Below are 18,821 nucleotides of genomic sequence, written 5' to 3' on the forward strand. Positions count from 1 at the left end.
ACGGATTGGACTAGTCATCAACACGTCGAAGACGATTGGTTCAACGAAGAGTGCAGACATATTGTGAAGGACACAGCGCGTAGTATACTACGAGGAACACTTGAATGGCGCTGAGACTACAGGCAGTGGAAGTCAAGGCAGCGGAGGAGATGACTACGTCAGTTCAACGGACGATGGAAGTCAACCAGCCTCCAACTCGAGGAGAACTTACAAGAACTAGGAGTATTCGAGAGACGGATGCTTATGACCATCTTTGGCTGGTGTTTGTCGGCGAAGGATGAACCACAAGCGAGCATGGAGCGCATTCGAGGATGGCGAGAAGTGGCCTCGAACCGTGTATTGTGGCGTCAAATTGTTGATTCAGTGTTATCTGTTTAGATGTAAGCGAAATAAATAAAATGCACAGAGAAACAGACGTCTCACTTAGAACAAAATGCAATTAAAATTATCGTCACGGAAACATTATCGCCCAATGCTAAATGCACTGTGATTGGACAATCGGAAACGAGATGGCGGTAGTGTGCAAACGTCAAACACAAGCGAAATCGATAGAAGCGCCATCGGTGGCCGATCGACCACCTACAAAAATTTGAATCTTCCGTTGAAAAGGTGAACGATGGAACATGTGTTGAGTGAGACGTCTGTTTCTCTGTGTAAAATGTACAAGTCACGACCGCACGACGTGAATTACGTAAAACAATTCGATAATATAATTTCAAATTTGAAGTCATTTGTCAATGGCAAATCTTGGCTCCTAAATGTTATTGTGGTATTTACCGATTTTCATGGATCTTTGAAGATTGGTTGATACAAGTGGAGTAGCATTGCTTGTGTCACTGAACAAAGCCCAACAATATTCAAATTCGTAGGAAAATGAACTTAAAACATTTTGTTTTAAATTATGTGACATGTTTGATATATTAAATGTTTTGCGACTGGTCTTTGTGACTGTTTTCAGTGTTTTGCCAAAAAAATGGCAAAAGATGCTTGGTACCTATGAATGGCTTTATAGTGTTTTGCAAAATATACGTTGAGTGGTCCATTCTTGTAACAGCCCCTATGATTTTGAATTTACTCGGTACGTACGTTAGAATTTTTCGGATAAAGGTGTTTTGACTATTATTTTGAACAGATGCAATATTAATTTGAAAGGCGTATTGTTATGGTAGTATTGCATATTTCAACACTACCATAACAATAGGACATGCTACAATGATAGGACCTTTTACCTAGTCTATTTTTTTACTCGATTAGAAAAACAGTTGTGTATTAAGATCCGGAATCACAAAAGGATAGATTTCCAATACGCCAAACAGGTGGTTTAATTTAATCATTATCACATTAATGGAATGTAATGGCATTTCTGGTGTTCCCAATTCAGAGCCACGCATTCACAACACCCGGCAGCACTTCCATTGACACAACTCAATCTTCCTTTCTCTAGTACCTGTTCATATTTCGGCTTTTCGGTTCGCACTTTTTTCGTGTTCGAACATATTTTTATTATTGGTTCAAGCTACCTTGGTATATGCTTCCATTTTTATTTTTCACCTTCTCTTTCGCTCATTCGAAAATAAAATATTTTTATTCGCACGTTTTATTGGGCCCGTGAGCTGCGACCGTCGTCAGTGTGGTGTGTAATATGTTATGACGAGCGTCGCTAGTTCGGATGGATGCCGTTCGCTGCCTGCTGTTGATGAGATGCCTACCCGCCGCGGACTGCGACGAGAGGTCAATCATTCATATCTTCTGGTGATTCTTCGGTTTCTGCGTGGTGCTAGTCGTACATAATATCTTTGCCCCGTTCGCCCTGTCTAAATACAAAACACATCATTTACACACACTTCTTCTACTGCTGGAGCTTCTTTTTACGATTTGGATGTTCTTTCTACCGATTATTGTCCGTTCTTATTCGCTACTGATACCGGACGGTGATGACGGAACATAAAGACCACATATCTATCAAAAAACAGCAAATAATACCAAAGTCTCCAGTATAATGTGCGAAGCATCGATCTTTTATCGATAACACGGATAACCTTCGAATTAACGGGCGATAATTTTAGAAATTGGAATGCATCTTTGTCAGATGACAACATTTATTCGAGGAAATATCCGCAATGAACCAAATGACTTTTTTGTACATCACTTGATACCTACTCTATTAAAAATCCAGTATTTCGGTTGGATTGTAGTCGGGTAATGAAAGTTTGGAACAAGCTTAAATTTTCGTATATTGAAAGGAATGGATTTTCGAAGGTTTAAGATTTCGTGCCACCCGATCGATTCAATACTTCAACGTCTCTTTATTTATTTCTCTTCCAAAACTAAATAGTAATGTAACCGCTTATCTATCCATATTTTTTACATGAATATCTTTTAAAAATATGTTCAATGTTTTTAAGGACTTCATTATTGTCTAGTACAGTTTTATCTATGGAAACAACAAAATAATATTTAATCGCTAAAACTAAGCCTAAATTAACCCTGTACTTCGGAATTATTTCGGTAACCGATCATGAACATTGTTAAAATTTGTAATAAAAAAACGAGTTTAAAAGCTTGATTTCTCTGAAATTAGATAGCCATCTTGCCCCTTATCAAATTAATTTAGTGTTTTGTCTTGCCCTTTTTACGTGAAGAAAGCAATCAAATGTTATCCATGCAAGTGATAAGTAATTATCTATGCATTGCCAAAAGTGAATAGAATGATTCGATATTTTGTTATCGATAAAGGAAACTTTGGAGAAAATTAAGGCATCAAAACAATGACACAGCTGCAGATCATCAGGGGTAGAACGGAGCCCCAGTGCACATATCGAATATTGTTTGGGTCTCTGTTGATCTGAATCCATTTTTTTTTTTCATGCTATCCAAACTGAAGAACAGCAAAATCTCTAATTTGGATCATTTCAAGACGGTTTGCCCTAGTTATGGCGAAACTATAATCTACGTGCGTCAATTGTTCTGGTCGGTGAAACACAATGTGAAGATCCGGTCGAGGCAACGAGTCTCATAGCTAGGAAGTCGCAGCGGGTTCCGCCAGGGAAGGATGCGAAGTGCGTACCGAATAAATCGACTTTGAACGGTTGTGATGCGTTCGACTTTGACACCTCTGTCATCGTCCGGACTCCAGACCGCACGCAGAGCAGTTTTCCAACGCGGATCGCACGAGTGAGCAATAGAGTGCCTTCAAATGTCCGTGAAACACTGCCCCATTTTGATCACAAATCCAAGGAAACTGGATGCTTTTAACAACAGCATATGAAACGTGATCCTAGTAATAGTATGTCAGTTTGATACAGCGCATAGCGACGTGATTCCTGGATAGTATCGAGCGTGCTCCTCTTCTTATACCTAGGAAGCATGCTCGATGTCTTCCAACAGGACGGAAACACAACACTGGAAAGGAAACACACTAAGTTTCTCTTTCTTGAGCTCGGTAAAATCGGGCGCCGCTGTACCTTAGTAAATTTCAGAACTGAAATTTTGCAGAAAAATGGTTTATTACTGATTTTCGGAAAAATATTTGCCGTATCTCAGCTGAAACGTCACTTTTACTGAGATCTTACCAGACTGATCAAAGCAATGGTGGATGGTGTGCAAAACTGTGTGAAGATTCCGGGCGAACACTTCAGTTCGTTCGAATCGCGCCGGGGACTAAGAGAAGGTGATGGACTTTCGTGCCTGTTGTTCAACATTGCGCTAGACCTAGAAAGTGTCATGCGGAGAGCCGGGTGTGACAGCCGGGGTATGATTTTCAACAGATCTAGTCAATTTATTTGTTTCGCGGATGACATGAACATTGTCGGCCGAACATTTGCAAAGGTGGCAGAACTGTACTGTACACCCGCCTGAAACGTGAAGCAACAAAAGTTAGACTGGTGGTGAATGCGTCAAAGACAAAGTATTTGCTTGTGGGCGGAACCGAGCGCGACAGGGCCCGCCTGGGAAGCAGTGTTACGATAGACGGGGATACCTTCGAGGTGGTCGAAGCATTCATCTAACTTGGATCCTTGGTTACGGCTGATAACAATGTTAGTCGAGAAATACGAAGGCGGATCATCTGTGGAAGTCGGGCCTACTACGGGCTCCAGAAGAAACTGCGTTCGCCACAACACCAAATGTATCATGTACAAAACGCTAATACCAACCATCTTTGGCGGTGTGCAAGAAGACGGTGTGTGGCGGCGAAGAATGAACCACGAGCTCGCTCAGCTCTACGGCGAACATGGGCAGGGCATGTTGCAAGAATGCCGGACAGCAACCCTGCAAAGATGGTGTTCGCCTCCGATCCGGCAGGTACACGACGGCGTGGAGCGCACCAAGCGAGGTAGCAGACCAGGTGCAAAACGATTTGGCGAGCGTGGGGCGCATTCGAGGATGGAGAGATGCGGCATCGAACCGTGTATTGTGGCGTCAATTTGTTGATTTAGTGTTATCTGTTTAGATGTAAACTAAATAAATGAAATGAATCATTTGTCATCCACGGAACCCTATAGAGTCGCATCGAGCCATCTTTTGGAACATGCCTGTCAATGACGCATGCCTAAACATGAAAACAGTTTGTGCTGCCGGGTCGGCTGACAATCCAAGTTAGAGAGCTCTTCGACAATACCGCAGTAGCCATGAGAAAAACGTTGACACAGCCGTTGAGGTACCAACGAACTCATGGACGTCGTATTTCTCAACCGGGGGCAGCGTGCCTAGTGCAGCGGTTGCGGTGCTTCCAATGGCGGATCAAATATCTCTTCAGCCATCTTCAAGAGACGCTGCGCCTAGCTGCTCTTCCGTTGGGAGTGCCACTTCCAGCTGCTGCGCGTAGTCTTGGGCTAGTCTACCGTCTTTTAGCCTCCCAATGTTTACCCGCGGCGGACGACTCCGACGCGTGTTGTATTACGGAGAAAAAGAAAAAAATGGATAGCTTCGCTGAAATAACGCGCAGAGGGATATCCCCGCATAGAACAAATCACACATAGTGTGCGTTAAATGGAGTTCAAACATAACAACAAATCAGCTGGCGTGAAGTCCAATGATTTGACGTACACAGACATGAATAGATTTAATAATAATCAGTACCTGGTCGAAGAGTCAACTAACCCGAAACGCATTGGACTTTTTTTCGAGGTATCAATGTACGCTGGAGTTGATGTACGATGTACGCGAAGGATACCCCACTTCGTATCGGCCCCTCTCGCCGAGGGGCTCTCGAGTCAGGTCCCACCCAACGCCAAGATTCGGGCTAGCGTACTTTAAGCGGCACTCGATCGCTTTAGTAGAGCCTACAGTGACCTGCATAATAAAAAGCCCACTTGCCGTTTTTCATACAAAATGATCAACTTTGGAGATCTAGATCTCGATTGCGTGTGAACCAATTTTGTTGAAAATTTGACCAGAGCTTAGATATAACTTGGCACGGCAAATGCTGGAAAAGGGTACCATTGGTACTTCGCGTACCTGAAGGAATAAAATAGACCCCATCTCGCGGTACTTAGCCTCTTACCCAGCAACTCCTATCCCTACCTCCCCGCGGTGCTGGCCGGGATACGAGCAACCTTAGGGAAGATCGGGTAACCAACCCCGGTGGGAACTATGGTCGTATGCTGACAGGGAAGGGGGGGTTTGCTCCTCTTCGGAGGTGCAAATCTTATTGAGCGTCTGTTCTCCATGTCAGGATCGGCTCACAACAGCGTCTGTTCTCCATGTTAGGGGCGGCTGATCATCGTCCGAGTGCCAGCGAGGGACTCTATGAAACTGTGCACCATGGCCCACCGGAAATAAGGAGGAATGGTCCTCCGGAAATTTAGGGGTTTGGTGTCATGCCCTGCAAGCCAGCCTTTAAAAATCATAAGCAACGAACAATCAACAAGAGAGTACGGACCGGAACCATCGGCGAAGACAACCGCGTCGAAAAGGGACTAGCGATTGGAAACTCGGTTCGGGGAACTGCAAATCTCTCAACTCCATCGGGAGCACACGCATACTCGCCGATGTGCTCAAGGACCGTGGATTCGGCATCGTAGCGCTGCAGGAGGTTTGTTGGAAGGGATCAATGGTGCGAACGTTTAGAGGTTATCATACATCTATCAGAGCTACGGCAGCACACGAGCTGGGGACAGCTTTCATAGTGATGGGCGACATGCAAAGGCGCGTGATCGGGTGGTGGCCGATCAATGAAAGAATGTGCAGGTTGAGGATCAAAGGCCGGTTCTTCAACTTCAGCATAATCAACGTCCATAGCCCACACTCCGGAAGCACTGATGATGATAAGGACGCATTCTACGCGCAGCTGGAACGTGAGTACGACAGCTGCCCAAGCCACGACGTCAAAATCATCATAGGAGATTTGAACGCTCAGGTTGGCCAAGAGGAGGAGTTTAGACCGACTATTGGAAAGTTCATCGCTCACCGGCTGACGAACGAAAACGGCCTACGACTAATTGATTTCGCCGCCTCCAAGAATATGGCCATTCGCAGCACCTACTTCCAACACAGCCTCCCGTATCGGTACACCTGGAGATCACCACTGCAGACAGAATCACAAATCGACCACGTTCTGATTGATGGACGGCACTTCTCCGACATTATTGACGTCAGGACATATCGTGGCGCTAACATCGACTCTGACCACTATCTGGTGATGGTTAAACTGCGCCCAAAACTATCCGTCATCAACAATGTTCGGTACCGACGACCGCCGCGGTACGACCTAGAGCGACTGAAGCAACCTGATGTCGCCACTGCATACGCGCAGCATCTCGAGGCAGCGTTGCCGGAAGAGGGTGAGCTCGATGGGGCCCCTCTTGAGGACTGCTGGAATACAATCAAAACAGCCATTAACGACGCAGTGGAGAACAACGTCGGGTATATGGGTCGAAGTCAACGGAACGATTGGTTCGACGAAGAGTGCAGACAGATTCTGGAGGAGAAGGACGCAGCGCGGGCGGTCGCGCTGCAGCAAGGTACCCGGCAGAACGTGGAACGTTATAGACGGAAGCGGAGACAACAGACCCGCCTTTTCAGGAGAAGAAACGCCGCCTGGAAGAAGCGGAGTGCGAGGAGATGGAACAGCTGTGCCGTTCTCAAGATACACGCAAGTTCTATCAGAAGCTCAACGCATCCCGCAAAGGCTTCGTGGCGCGAGCCGAAATGTGCCGGGATAAGGATGGGAGCATCTTGACGGACGAACGTGTGGTGATCGAAAGGTGGAAGCAGCACTACGAGGAACATCTGAATGGCGCTGAGAGTACAGGCAGTGAAAGTCAAGGCAGCGGAGGAGATGACTACGTCAGTTCAGCGGACGATGGAAGCCAACCAGCCCCCACCTTGAGGGAAGTTGAGGATGCCATTCAACAGCTAAATACCAATAAAGCAGCTGGTAAGGATGGTATCGGAGCTGAGCTCATCAAGATGGGCCCGGAAAAGCTGGCCACTTGTCTGCACAAACTGATAGTCAGAATCTGGGAAACCGAACAGCTACCGGAGGAGTGGAAGGAAGGGGTTATATGCCCCATCTACAAGAAAGGCGACAAACTGGAGTGTGAGAACTTTCGAGCGATCACCATCCTTAATGCCGCCTACAAAGTGATATCCCAGATCATCTTCCGTCGTCTGTCACCATTAGTGAACGAGTTCGTGGGAAGTTATCAAACCGGCTTCGTTGACGGCCGCTCGACAACGGACCAGATCTTTACTGTACGGCAAATCCTTCAAAAATGCCGTGAATACCAGGTCCCAACGCACCATCTGTTCGTTGATTTCAAGGCGGCATACGACAGTATAGACCGCGTAGAGCTATGGACAATTATGGACGAGAACAGCTTCCCTGGGAAGCTTACCAGACTGATCAAAGCAACGGTGGATGCTGTGCAAAACTGTGTGAAGATTTCGGGTGAACACTCCAGTTCGTTCGAATCGCGCCGGGGACTAAGACAAGGTGATGGACTTTCGTGCCTGTTGTTCAACATTGCGCTAGAAGGTGTCATGCGGAGAGCCGGGTGTAACAGCCGGGGTACTATTTTCAACAGATCCAGTCAATTTATTTGCTTCGCGGATGACATGGACATTGTCGGCCGAACATTTGCAAAGGTGGCAGAACTGTACACCCGCCTGAAACGTGAAGCAACAAAAGTTGGACTGGTGGTGAATGTGTCAAAGACAAAGTACATGCTTGTGGGCGGAACCGAGCGCGACAGGGCCCGCCTGGGAAGCAGTGTTACGATAGACGGGGATACCTTCGAGGTGGTCGAGGAATTCGTCTACCTCGGATCCTTGCTAATGGCTGACAACAATGTTAGTCGTGAAATGTGAAGGCGCATCATCTGTGGAAGTCGGGCCTACTACGGGCTCCAGAAGAAACTGCGGTCGAAAAAGATTCGCCACCGCACCAAATGTGTCATGTACAAGACGTTAATAAGACCGGTAGTCCTCTACGGACATGAAACATGGACAATGCTCGAGGAGGACTTGCAAGCACTCGGAGTATTCGAGAGACGGGTGCTTAGGACCATCTTTGGCGGTGTGCAAGAAGACGGTGTGTGGCGGCGAAGAATGAACCATGAGCTCGCCCAACTCTACGGCGAACCCAGTATCTAGAAGGTAGCTAAAGCCGGAAGGGTACGATGGGCAGGTGTTGCAAGAATGCCGGACAGCAACCCTGTAAAGATGGTGTTCGCTTCCGATCCGGCAGGTACGAGACGGCGTGGAGCGCAGCGAGCGAGATGGGCAGACCAGGTGCAAAACGACTTTGCGAGCGTGGGGCGTATCCGAGGATGGAGAGCTGCGGCCTCGAACCGTGTATTGTGGCGTCAAATTGTTGATTCAGTGTTATCTGTTTAGATGTTAACTAAATAAATGAATGAATCATATATAACTTGAATTTTACCATACCTGAGTTTCGACCATATTGATTCATAGGGTAAATAATTATCGCGGTAATACCAAAACGATTTTTTTGGCCGTGATGTCGGAGAAGAATTTACCGTCGCGAACGTGGTCGATTTGGTTTTCTGTTTCTTGATTAGGTGATTTCCATGTGACCTTGTGGATATTCTTGCGGGGGAAGAAAGTGCTTCGGACTACCATCCGCAGGAGGCTGCAAAGTTTATGCATTGTTAGTCGTTGTTGTTCGATACGGTATGCAGACTATTCGGTCCGATGACCTCACCCACGTAACCAAAAGTTGCTTTAAGAGTACATTTTTCGATAAGCAGGTCAGTGAAGCTGATTAAGCGAAAAACGAACTCTTAAAGGAACTTTTGTTTACTTGGGCAGCTTGCATATCCTTACGTTGATTGGCTTGCACCCAATCCCGCGTTGGTGCATCTTGCCCAAAACTATGAAGCCGGTTCCCAGCTCGTTGATGGTGCCACAGCTTTGGCAGAAGGTAGCCGCTCGATCCCTGCTTTTCCACACTTTCTGTCATGTTTAGCAGATTTCCTGCAGCGCTACGACGTCGAAGTTGCGGGAATGTAATTCATCGTAGATTATCCTGTAGCAACCTGCGAAGCCTAGCGACTTGTAGTTCCATGTTCCAAGCTTCCAGTCGTAATCCTTTATTCGTCACCTAGGTCGTTGCCGATTGTATCAAATCGTATTTTCTTTTATGTCGTTGGGCCTGCGCAAACCTCTTGTCTCGTCGGTGCGCCGTCGTGTCAGGTCTGTTTAGCGTCCCACCTAACACCAGGACTTGGGCTTTGAGCGGCACACAGTCGCTTTGGCGGAGCCTACTTGCGGATACATGCAGCTTTTTATAAAAGTTTAACAGAGGCAACTGTCAACCCGAGCAAAAATGAATAACTAATTGATAACAAATTCTATTATCCGGTTATCGAACATATTGGTAACTGAACTTGTTATCATTTTGGCTGAATTTACAGCCAACATAACAAAAATGAAACAATGGACACGTATAGAAACATGGAACGTTTTAACCCTAGCCCAGCAGGGTAAATTGGCACAACTTGCCAATGAGGCACGCCGCATGAAGCTTGAGATCCTGGGACTGAGTGAAGTCCGTTGGCCAAACTTTGGAGAACACAGAACGCCGTCGGGACAAGTTCTGCTATACTCTGGTTTACGAGGTGAACACGCTCCCCGGCATCGCGGAAATGGCTTCCTACTAAGCGCTCAGGCACACTCTGCGCTTATGAAGTGGGAACCTATAAGTGAAAGGATAATCGTTGCCAGATTTAGAACACGGGTCCGAAACCTTACTATAATCCAATGTTATGCGCCAACCGATGCTGCCGATCTGCAAGACAAAGAGAATTTCTACAGTCAACTCAATGCCGTCGTAGATAGAATTCCGAAGGGTGATATCAAGATCTGTTTGGGCGACTTCAATGCGAAGATCGAATCCAACAACCCGAACTATGAGCGCATTATAGGACGCCATGGTCTCGGAGAAATGAGCGAAAACGGATAGCTGTTCGCAGAATTTTGTGGTAATAACGACATGGTGATCGGGGGATCGCTCTTCCCTCATCGACCGGTTCACAAGGTCACGTGGGTCTCCCGTGGTCACGTGGGTCTCGCCGCGATAGAGCGATCGAAAACCAGAGGAGCCAAAGTCTTAGCCCGTCAACGATACTCGGCTCTTGAGAAGGAAGTAAAACGCTCATGTCGACGGGACAAGCGAGCGTGGGCAGACTCTCTGGCCGACGAAGGAGAGAGAGCCGCCGCAACCGGGGACATTCGCCTCCTCTACGATATCTCACGACACTTAAGCGGGCGAAGAGGAATGCAACGATGCCTGTGAAAGACGCGAATGATCAATTATTGACCGACCCAACTGACCAGCTGAAACGCTGGTTCGAGCACTTCGAACAACTTTTTCAAGTGCCAGCCAGGCCATCACCACCTCGGCATGATCTGCCTAGGATCCGACGTATAACACGCGTCAATACCGAAGCTCCATCACTGCTAGAGATTCAAACAGCCATCCAAAGCATGAAATCGAATAAAGCCCCAGGGGTCGACCGCATATCAGCCGAGATGCTCAAAGCTGACCCCATGACATCCGCTCAACTACTGCATCGTTTATTTCGTAATATCTGGGACACCGCAACTTTCCCGGTCGACTGGATGCAAGGTATCTTAGTGAAGGTGCCCAACAAGGGTGACCTGACTGTATGCGATAACTGGCGAGGCATTATGTTGCTGTGTATCGTTCTCAAAATTCTGTGCAAAATTATCCTAGCCCGGATTCAGGAGAAGATCGATGCGACTCTCCGGCGGCAGCAAGCCGGATTCCGTGCCGGAAGATCCTGTGTGGACCATATTGTCACGCTCCGCATCATTCTGGAGCAGGTCAACGAATTCCAAGAGTCCCTTTACTTGGTATTCATTGACTACGAAAAAGCTTTCGACCGTCTCAATCACGAGAATATGTGGGGCGCCCTGAGACGCAAGGGAGTTCCTGAGAAAATCATCGGCCTCATCGAGGCACAGTACGAGGCCTTCTCGTGTAGAGTGCTGCACAATGGGGTCTTGTCCGACCCTATCCGGGTCGTAGCTGGTGTGAGGCATGGATGTATTCTATCACCGTTACTGTTCCTCATCGTAATCGACGAGATTCTAGTAGATGCGATTGACCGTGAACCAAACCGCGGGCTGTTATGGCAGCCTATAACCATGGAGCACATAAATGACTTCGAATTGGCGAATGATGTTGCACTCCTCGCGCAACGGCGCTCTGATATGCAGAGTAAGCTCAACGACCTTGCCGAGCGCTCCTCTTCGGCAGGTTTAGTCATCAACGTCAACAAAACCAAATCGTTGGATGTAAACACGGTGACTCCTTCCAGTTTCACAGTAGCCGGGCAACCAGTGGAGAATGTTGAAAGCTTCCAATATCTTGGTAGCCAAATGGCGTCAGACGGCGGTACCAAGATCGACATAGGCGCACGGATAAAGAAAGCAAGGGCTGCCTTTGCGAGTTTAAGAAATATCTGGAAAAACAGGCAGATAAGTGAACGCACCAAAATACGAATTTTCAACTCTAACGTGAAATATGTGCTGTTATACGCTAGCGAAACATGGTGTGTATCAGTGGAGAACACTCAACGGCTGCAGGTGTTCATTAATAGATGCCTGCGGTATATAATTTGGGCCTGGTGGCCTCACAACTGGATCTCAAACAACGAGCTCCATCGTCGTTGTCACCAGAGGCCGATAGCAACCGAATTCGGGATCGGAATTGGGGCTGGGTCGGCCACACTCTACGTAGGGGCGGAAACGAAATCTGTAAACAAGCATTAGACTGGAACCCAGCGTGACTTCGCAGCAGAGGCAAACCCAGAGGCTCATGGCGGCGAAGCCTCAATAAAGAAATAAAAGAAGTCGACCGAAATCTAACCTGGCAACAGGTTAAAGCGATAGCCGGGCAACGCTCAGGATGGAGATCTTTCAAGTCGGCCCTTTGCACCACCGGAGGTGTACAGGATCCATAAGTAAAAAAAATAACAAAAATGATACCAGAATTTTGTTCCTGAAATAACTATCTGAAAGCAAATTAGGTTATCACTGATACCAAATTGATAACACATTTTGTTATACATGTTATTTACTCAAATAACTAATTTAGTTATCCGCCATCACTGTTTTATCGACCAAAATAGTTAAATCTTCTTTGCCGACTTCGTTTCGCATTGAAAAAAATGTTGGCATTCACTGGGATTCGAACTCGAATCGAATAATTGTACGGCGTTGTCTCTAGGCACTCACCCAATTATGCTCTCTTGAGGAGCAGGGGAGAACAGCACTACGCTTTCTACGATCTTGAATTTAATGAAGACTATTTTATAATCAAATCATGATGCCATGACCATTTATGTAAATAACAGTCGGCTGAACAGAGTGCAAAGCAGAATAACTTATTAATAACAAACTTAATTATTCAGGGTCTGTCTCAATTGGATAATTAAAGTGAAATTAAACTTAAAAGTGACATTTCAATAATTATCAAATAACCCTGCTCGCAGAGCAAGATTACTTTTGACAGATATCGAATAATTTTCCATCGATGTCCTATTGGAATTGCTGGGTATCACCAGCCATTCTTATAACGGGGTGATTTTTTAATTTTCGAACTGTCACTTTTAAGTTTAATTCTCCAAATGAGACAGACCCTCAGTTATATTAATAAATAGAATTGTTATCATTCTGGTTGAATTACAAATCAACATAACAAAAATGATAACCGAAATGAATTTAATTCAAAATAGCGAATCGGCAATCAATTATGATAAATACGGTTCGTCGTCCTTTTGTTGAATACATTTTGTTTTCAGTTGTGATCAATTAAATAATAGGCATAGGTTAGTTTTTCTCTCTTATATTATCAATATTATATTATATTATTTATCACGGATATCCCCTGCCCTTTGGTTCAGAAAGGGTAAGGGCGCGTTCTGCCAACTTGGTCGAGGCAGGTTTCAAGTGTGAACAAGTTACTACATGGACGTTCTAAAGTGCCTGAATGAAATGTGTAGCTTGTGAGGAGCCCTTGAAGATGTGATGTTGGATCAGTATCTTGATATTAATCAGAATTTATAATGTAAATTATTATAATTTTTTTTTAATAACACTACTTTATTCCGTTACGTATTTAGTATACTTGAGTTTTAACTAAAAACACAATGTCAGTTTTGATCACAAATACAATGTCGGTAGTAATTACAAACTTATACTTATCAGTATTTTTACTTGATTCGCGATCCCTATTAAAAACTCCGATATAATAATATTCATAGTTTATCGCGTGTATTCAGAATATTTTGTTTAAAATTACAAGACCTAATAATGATCCATAATTTACATCCGCTGAACCATTCTGAACGGCCGTATTGAGAATATCACCTATAACATCTTCTCTGCTTAAATAACAGACGCGAGACGCCTGATGCTGGATTATCTGATTTTCCTCAATCTCTGGTGCTTGGCTTCCCGGTGGAACTTATATTGAGTATCCTTCGGAAAGAATCTGTGCCCGGGATGGGGGAGTCAATTAAGGCAACATTCGTTTGAACAGTGACTTGTCTTTGTGGGCGGGGACTCGAGTTCGAGCGTCGATTTCGGGAGTCTGATGGCGCTCTCGCGCGGACCAGCACTGTCAACAGGTAGCAGAGACCCTCGCGTGCGTGTTGATGGTGTTGGTTTGCATGGGACAGCTGTTGGATTCGTCAGGTCGTCGTTTGGGTCTTTGTTTGCAGCAGCGTATGGGTAGTTTTGAGACTTTGGTCTGCACTGATTTTACGCATGTGCATGTGATTCAACGGACATCGTATCTTGGAGCCTTGAATGGTGGTGCAGACAGGTAGAGGTCCTTTTCATCAGTGATAATGATCTCTGCTATGCGGCAATACTTTTCAGAGGCGTTCCCTGACGATGATGAGTCGTAGCCACGCTTAAACATAGCTAGGTAGGAATTAACCAGTAGAAAATATCATCAAGACATTCTGCATTTTTTCACGTTTGCTTAACGCTTAAGCGGTACTTACTTATACGCCTGAACTAGGATACTCGCCTGAGAGGAGGTGACCTTCAGCAATAGAGACAATGAACTGACATCAAAACGTAACATAATCTACAATGAGTATAGAATTGAACTGAATAACGTAGGAAACATAAGATAACTAAGACAGACAGAGTAATAATGACACAGTGCGAAACATTCGACATAATTATGACTAGATTAACAGTAGATCCATAGACATAAAGATCTACCATAAGACTTCCTAACCCTATAAAAAATTCGAAGCTCAAGAAATGTCTGTAAAATTATTACCTGTTGAATTTTATTCAGAAGCGATTTCGAAGCTTTTGAAGACCAACAGGCCCATAGCAACAGTATTCGGTGTTGTTAAGTTGAGAATTTTTGATAATTGCTGGGCGCACGGTTCTGAAGTGTGACCTGGTAAATAGACTAAATAGATTCCAAAATAAATTTTAAACGAGTCATATTTATCAAAATCTAGTGCGTTATTATTGTTTCAAAATGCACTTCTATTCGAGTTTTCTCTCTTTGTCATCATATCTACAATAAGACTGACTCTCGCGATAGATTATAAGCTTATTATTTTTTGAGCTTCATTTGTTTGATGGAAACTGCAAATTTAGAAAAAAAAATGACTGACTAGTTTTTGGCTGATGGCTGATCTCGATGAAATTGTGAAAAAATGGTTGTTGATATGAAAATAGTGATGTTTTGTGGTTATACAGGTGTTAGTGAAAAGGATAATACACAAGTTGGTATTGGTGGTGTAGACGTAGTGACAGAAGAAGCTAGGTAAAAGATAAAGTTGATTTAGGATGGGAACATGTTCGCAGTGAGTATGAAGAATGAAATGCAATATTAAGTTGAGGTGCTAGAAGTGGGAATTATTTTATAATTATACTATAAATAATGTAAAATATTCGGAACATGTCCAATGAAAGCTAGTAGAAGTGTCGGTTCTTATATGATATATAACAGCGCTGTTTTGAAGATCGATTCATTGTGTGTGTGTTCATGACTGTAAATAAGATATTTGTGATGACAGGGACAATAGTAATTATGATAGTGATGGTGGTGAAAACGATAATAAGTGATGCTACCGGGATTATTTTGTAGAATACTATTTGAATTAGGCCTTAACAGTGACCATTTGAGCAACATAGCTTAGAAACGTCTGTTAATGATCAAAAATAGAGGCTCGTAGAAGCAAATTTAATCACCGGATCAACAGGGAATAGTATAATGGTGAAAACGGTGATCATGTTATTGAAGGGGACTATTTAATAAAACTATTTGGATCAGGCCTAAAACAGTGACCATTTGAGCAACGTGGCTTAGGAACGTCTGTTATTGATCTAAAATAGAGGCTCATAGAAGCAAATTTAATTACCGTGGGGAATAACAGCGATGGACCCGGAGTAGAGTTTGAGTCAAGAGACTGCCAACGGGTTACATGAAAAAAAAAAAAAAAAAAAAAAAAAATATTATTTATCACGGATATGTACAGTCAGTCTAAGTTAAGCTAAGCTTATATTATCAATCATTAGGTTGGCAGTAGCGCCATGCTCGATTTCGGTTATAGGTTCTATTCAAACTAAACCACAACCTTGCATTTCACAGTGAAACGTTTCATGTTTTCATATCCATATATAAACATAAACACTGCTGATGTCAGGAAGAATTAATCCGTGAAAAAATGTTGCTATTCGGTGGATCCAGGTCCGGATAGTTTTCGGGGGGCCCTAAATGTACGAAAAAGGTTATGTGGGGGCCCGGGGCCATGGCCCCCCGGAATTAGGATTCGTATGGAAATTTCGTATAGTTAACTAGTCAACAACGCGCATTTTAGTCTACAATGTCTGCCAGGTCGACTAGTTAAACATATTTTTTGGGCTACTGTGATGGTCCATTCAAACACAGGATTTTCTATTTCATATCTCGATATTCCCACGAGTCGAGCGTCCTTTCTACATCGACTATTGGAGTTTGACTGCAGATGATCTTGCTCGTTTGCGTTCAAACCTAGATTTGAACTGTCAATAGTTGAGCAATTAGTTTTTGGTCGAGCACATTGCTAGCTCGACTAAACTGCGAGCATGATTGTTTTCTCCACAACACACCAGATCGTTGCAATTTCTTGATTATCCGACACTTCTAGTTAAATTTTCCGGTTCCCCATATACCGTGAGTGTACCATATTGTGCGCAGTTAAGCCATTTTCAAAATTAAATCGTCATATCAGATAAATTAAACTGTGATTTACACATGTTATTCAGTAGAATGTTTAATTCATGTTTATTATAATAAAAGAAAATGTTGCAATTGAAAAATTCATCAAAATCAAATAAAAAAATCGTATTTTTTAACCGATGTTTGGTGCCTAATTATGCGCACCTATTTACGCATGTTCCTAATTATGCGCATTTTTGTTCCTAATTAGGGTAAAAGACCCAATAGTGGAGGAACTAAGCACGTTCCACCACTATTTGTTGGTTCGCACCAAGTCTATACTTCATTTCACTTACCTCAAGGGTGCACATGGAAGATTATTAATTATATTTGATCCGAAAGGGATCCTGATTGCAGCAGCATCCATCATTGTTACCTAAAATGGTACCTCCAATTATTGGTGCAGTGTTCCAATAGTAGCGGTATTTTTTAATTCGTGTTCCTATAGTTGTGAATCCCATTGTTTTCATATGGGACTCGCAACTATAGGAACACTACCGCAACTATTGGTGCAAAGCAGAGAAAAGGAAATGGTATTTTAGTGATACTTTACCAATTTTGATGCAATTCTCAACCTCTTTCCTGTATTTCGTGTAATGACAGGTCAACAAATTGATAGACTATATGGGTTGCTGCGTTAAATACGTAGATTGTGTAAAACAGCACTACCGCAATTATAGGAACACCCACGACTATCGGAACTTTTACCCTATGCGCAGTTGCAAAATACCAAAATATATTGTTTATTTCATTTAATCAGCGACGAAAGTGAATGTCAGCTTATTTCTGTAGTTTTGACTTTCTTTTTAAGGGCTCTTTCTGTTTCATCTTCATATTCTTTTCGCGAACGGCTTTCTTCTGTTCGCGGTCAGCTTTTCTCTTCAACTTTTCTTGCACCACATTAATTTTATCTTGCTCCAACTCATGGGAGTACTTCCGAAATGCTTCACTAGTGACCACGGCAGGTGCACGTGTGCGGTATTTCTTCATCGATTTGGTTGATGGAACTGATACCGACGGTTTTGAAAAAACTTGTTCAAAAGTATCTTCGGTAGACGCTTTTGGTTGTTGTGAGATGTCTTTCGGTGCGTTATGAACGACGATTTAAGAAAAAAGTTTCTGACGTTTTCAGACGTTGGGAGTCCCCTGGAAAGCCCGCTCTAGCCGTCTCAATTATCCAATCGATAATCCGCTCTTCCTCTTGCTTAGTCAAGACGGTTGGTCGTCCTGGATGTTTCAATTCAGTAGTGCCCCGGGCTAGCGTTTTTCTAAGAGTACTCTCCGGGATTTTGTTCATTGCCGCGGATCGACAAATCGAGTATCCTCTCCTGAGCAGATCCACAGCCAGCACAATTTGATTTCGATTGTACTTCATGTTCTTGCGATCGCGATTAATTTCGGAAGTCTGCGCATAATTAGGAACATAAACGAAAATCACGGTGCTTAATTGTACGCATTAGAAAATCGACTTTTCCACACAAAATAATACATACCCGTGTTATTTTTTTATGTGAGTACGACAGAAACGAATGTATCTTACTGATTATGGTGAATATTGCAATTGTTTTGTCTAGTTCCACTTGAAATTTGAAGAAAACATTCCGAACACCAAGTTCACGATATGGTTAACGGAGTCGACATTTTGACGTTTTCAGCGTTGTCGATCAAGTTTTTTGTTTATTTTACGCATTTAGAACCACATATTATTGATACTATAATGAATTCGGATATGTTATTCAATAATTATAAGAAGAAAAATTACAATGCTGCGATATTTATGATAAACATGAACAAAATGAAAACAAAATATTAAAGTGCGCACAATTAGGAGCTGCGCACAATTAGGGACGGTCACGGTACATGAGCACTGTGGATCCCAAGACGAATTATATTGCGGTTAACAATTTCAGTCTGAGTTGAACTCAGGATTACTCAAAACGGTTTGACTATGGCAGCGATTACGAAGTACTAGTCTTTGTATTGGCCAATATTTTCTACGCAAGAAGAATTATTAATCAATAACAAACAGCATAGTTTTAGGTTGTATCGTTTGAAAATAGCCTCAGAGTTACACTCCATTGTTTATAGTTAAGAA

The 18,821-nt window shown here is 43.7% G+C and overlaps 1 protein-coding gene across 2 annotated transcripts in view; it reads left to right on the forward strand.

Annotated features, from left to right (window-relative positions):
• The window catches only part of LOC134224177 (protein pygopus), a 41,833-nt gene that overhangs the window by 10,216 nt on the left and 12,796 nt on the right, over window positions 1–18,821 (forward strand). The window lies entirely within an intron of this gene.

This window comes from Armigeres subalbatus, chromosome 3, assembly GCF_024139115.2.
Source record: "Armigeres subalbatus isolate Guangzhou_Male chromosome 3, GZ_Asu_2, whole genome shotgun sequence".
NCBI classification, from domain to species: Eukaryota; Metazoa; Arthropoda; class Insecta; order Diptera; family Culicidae; genus Armigeres; species Armigeres subalbatus.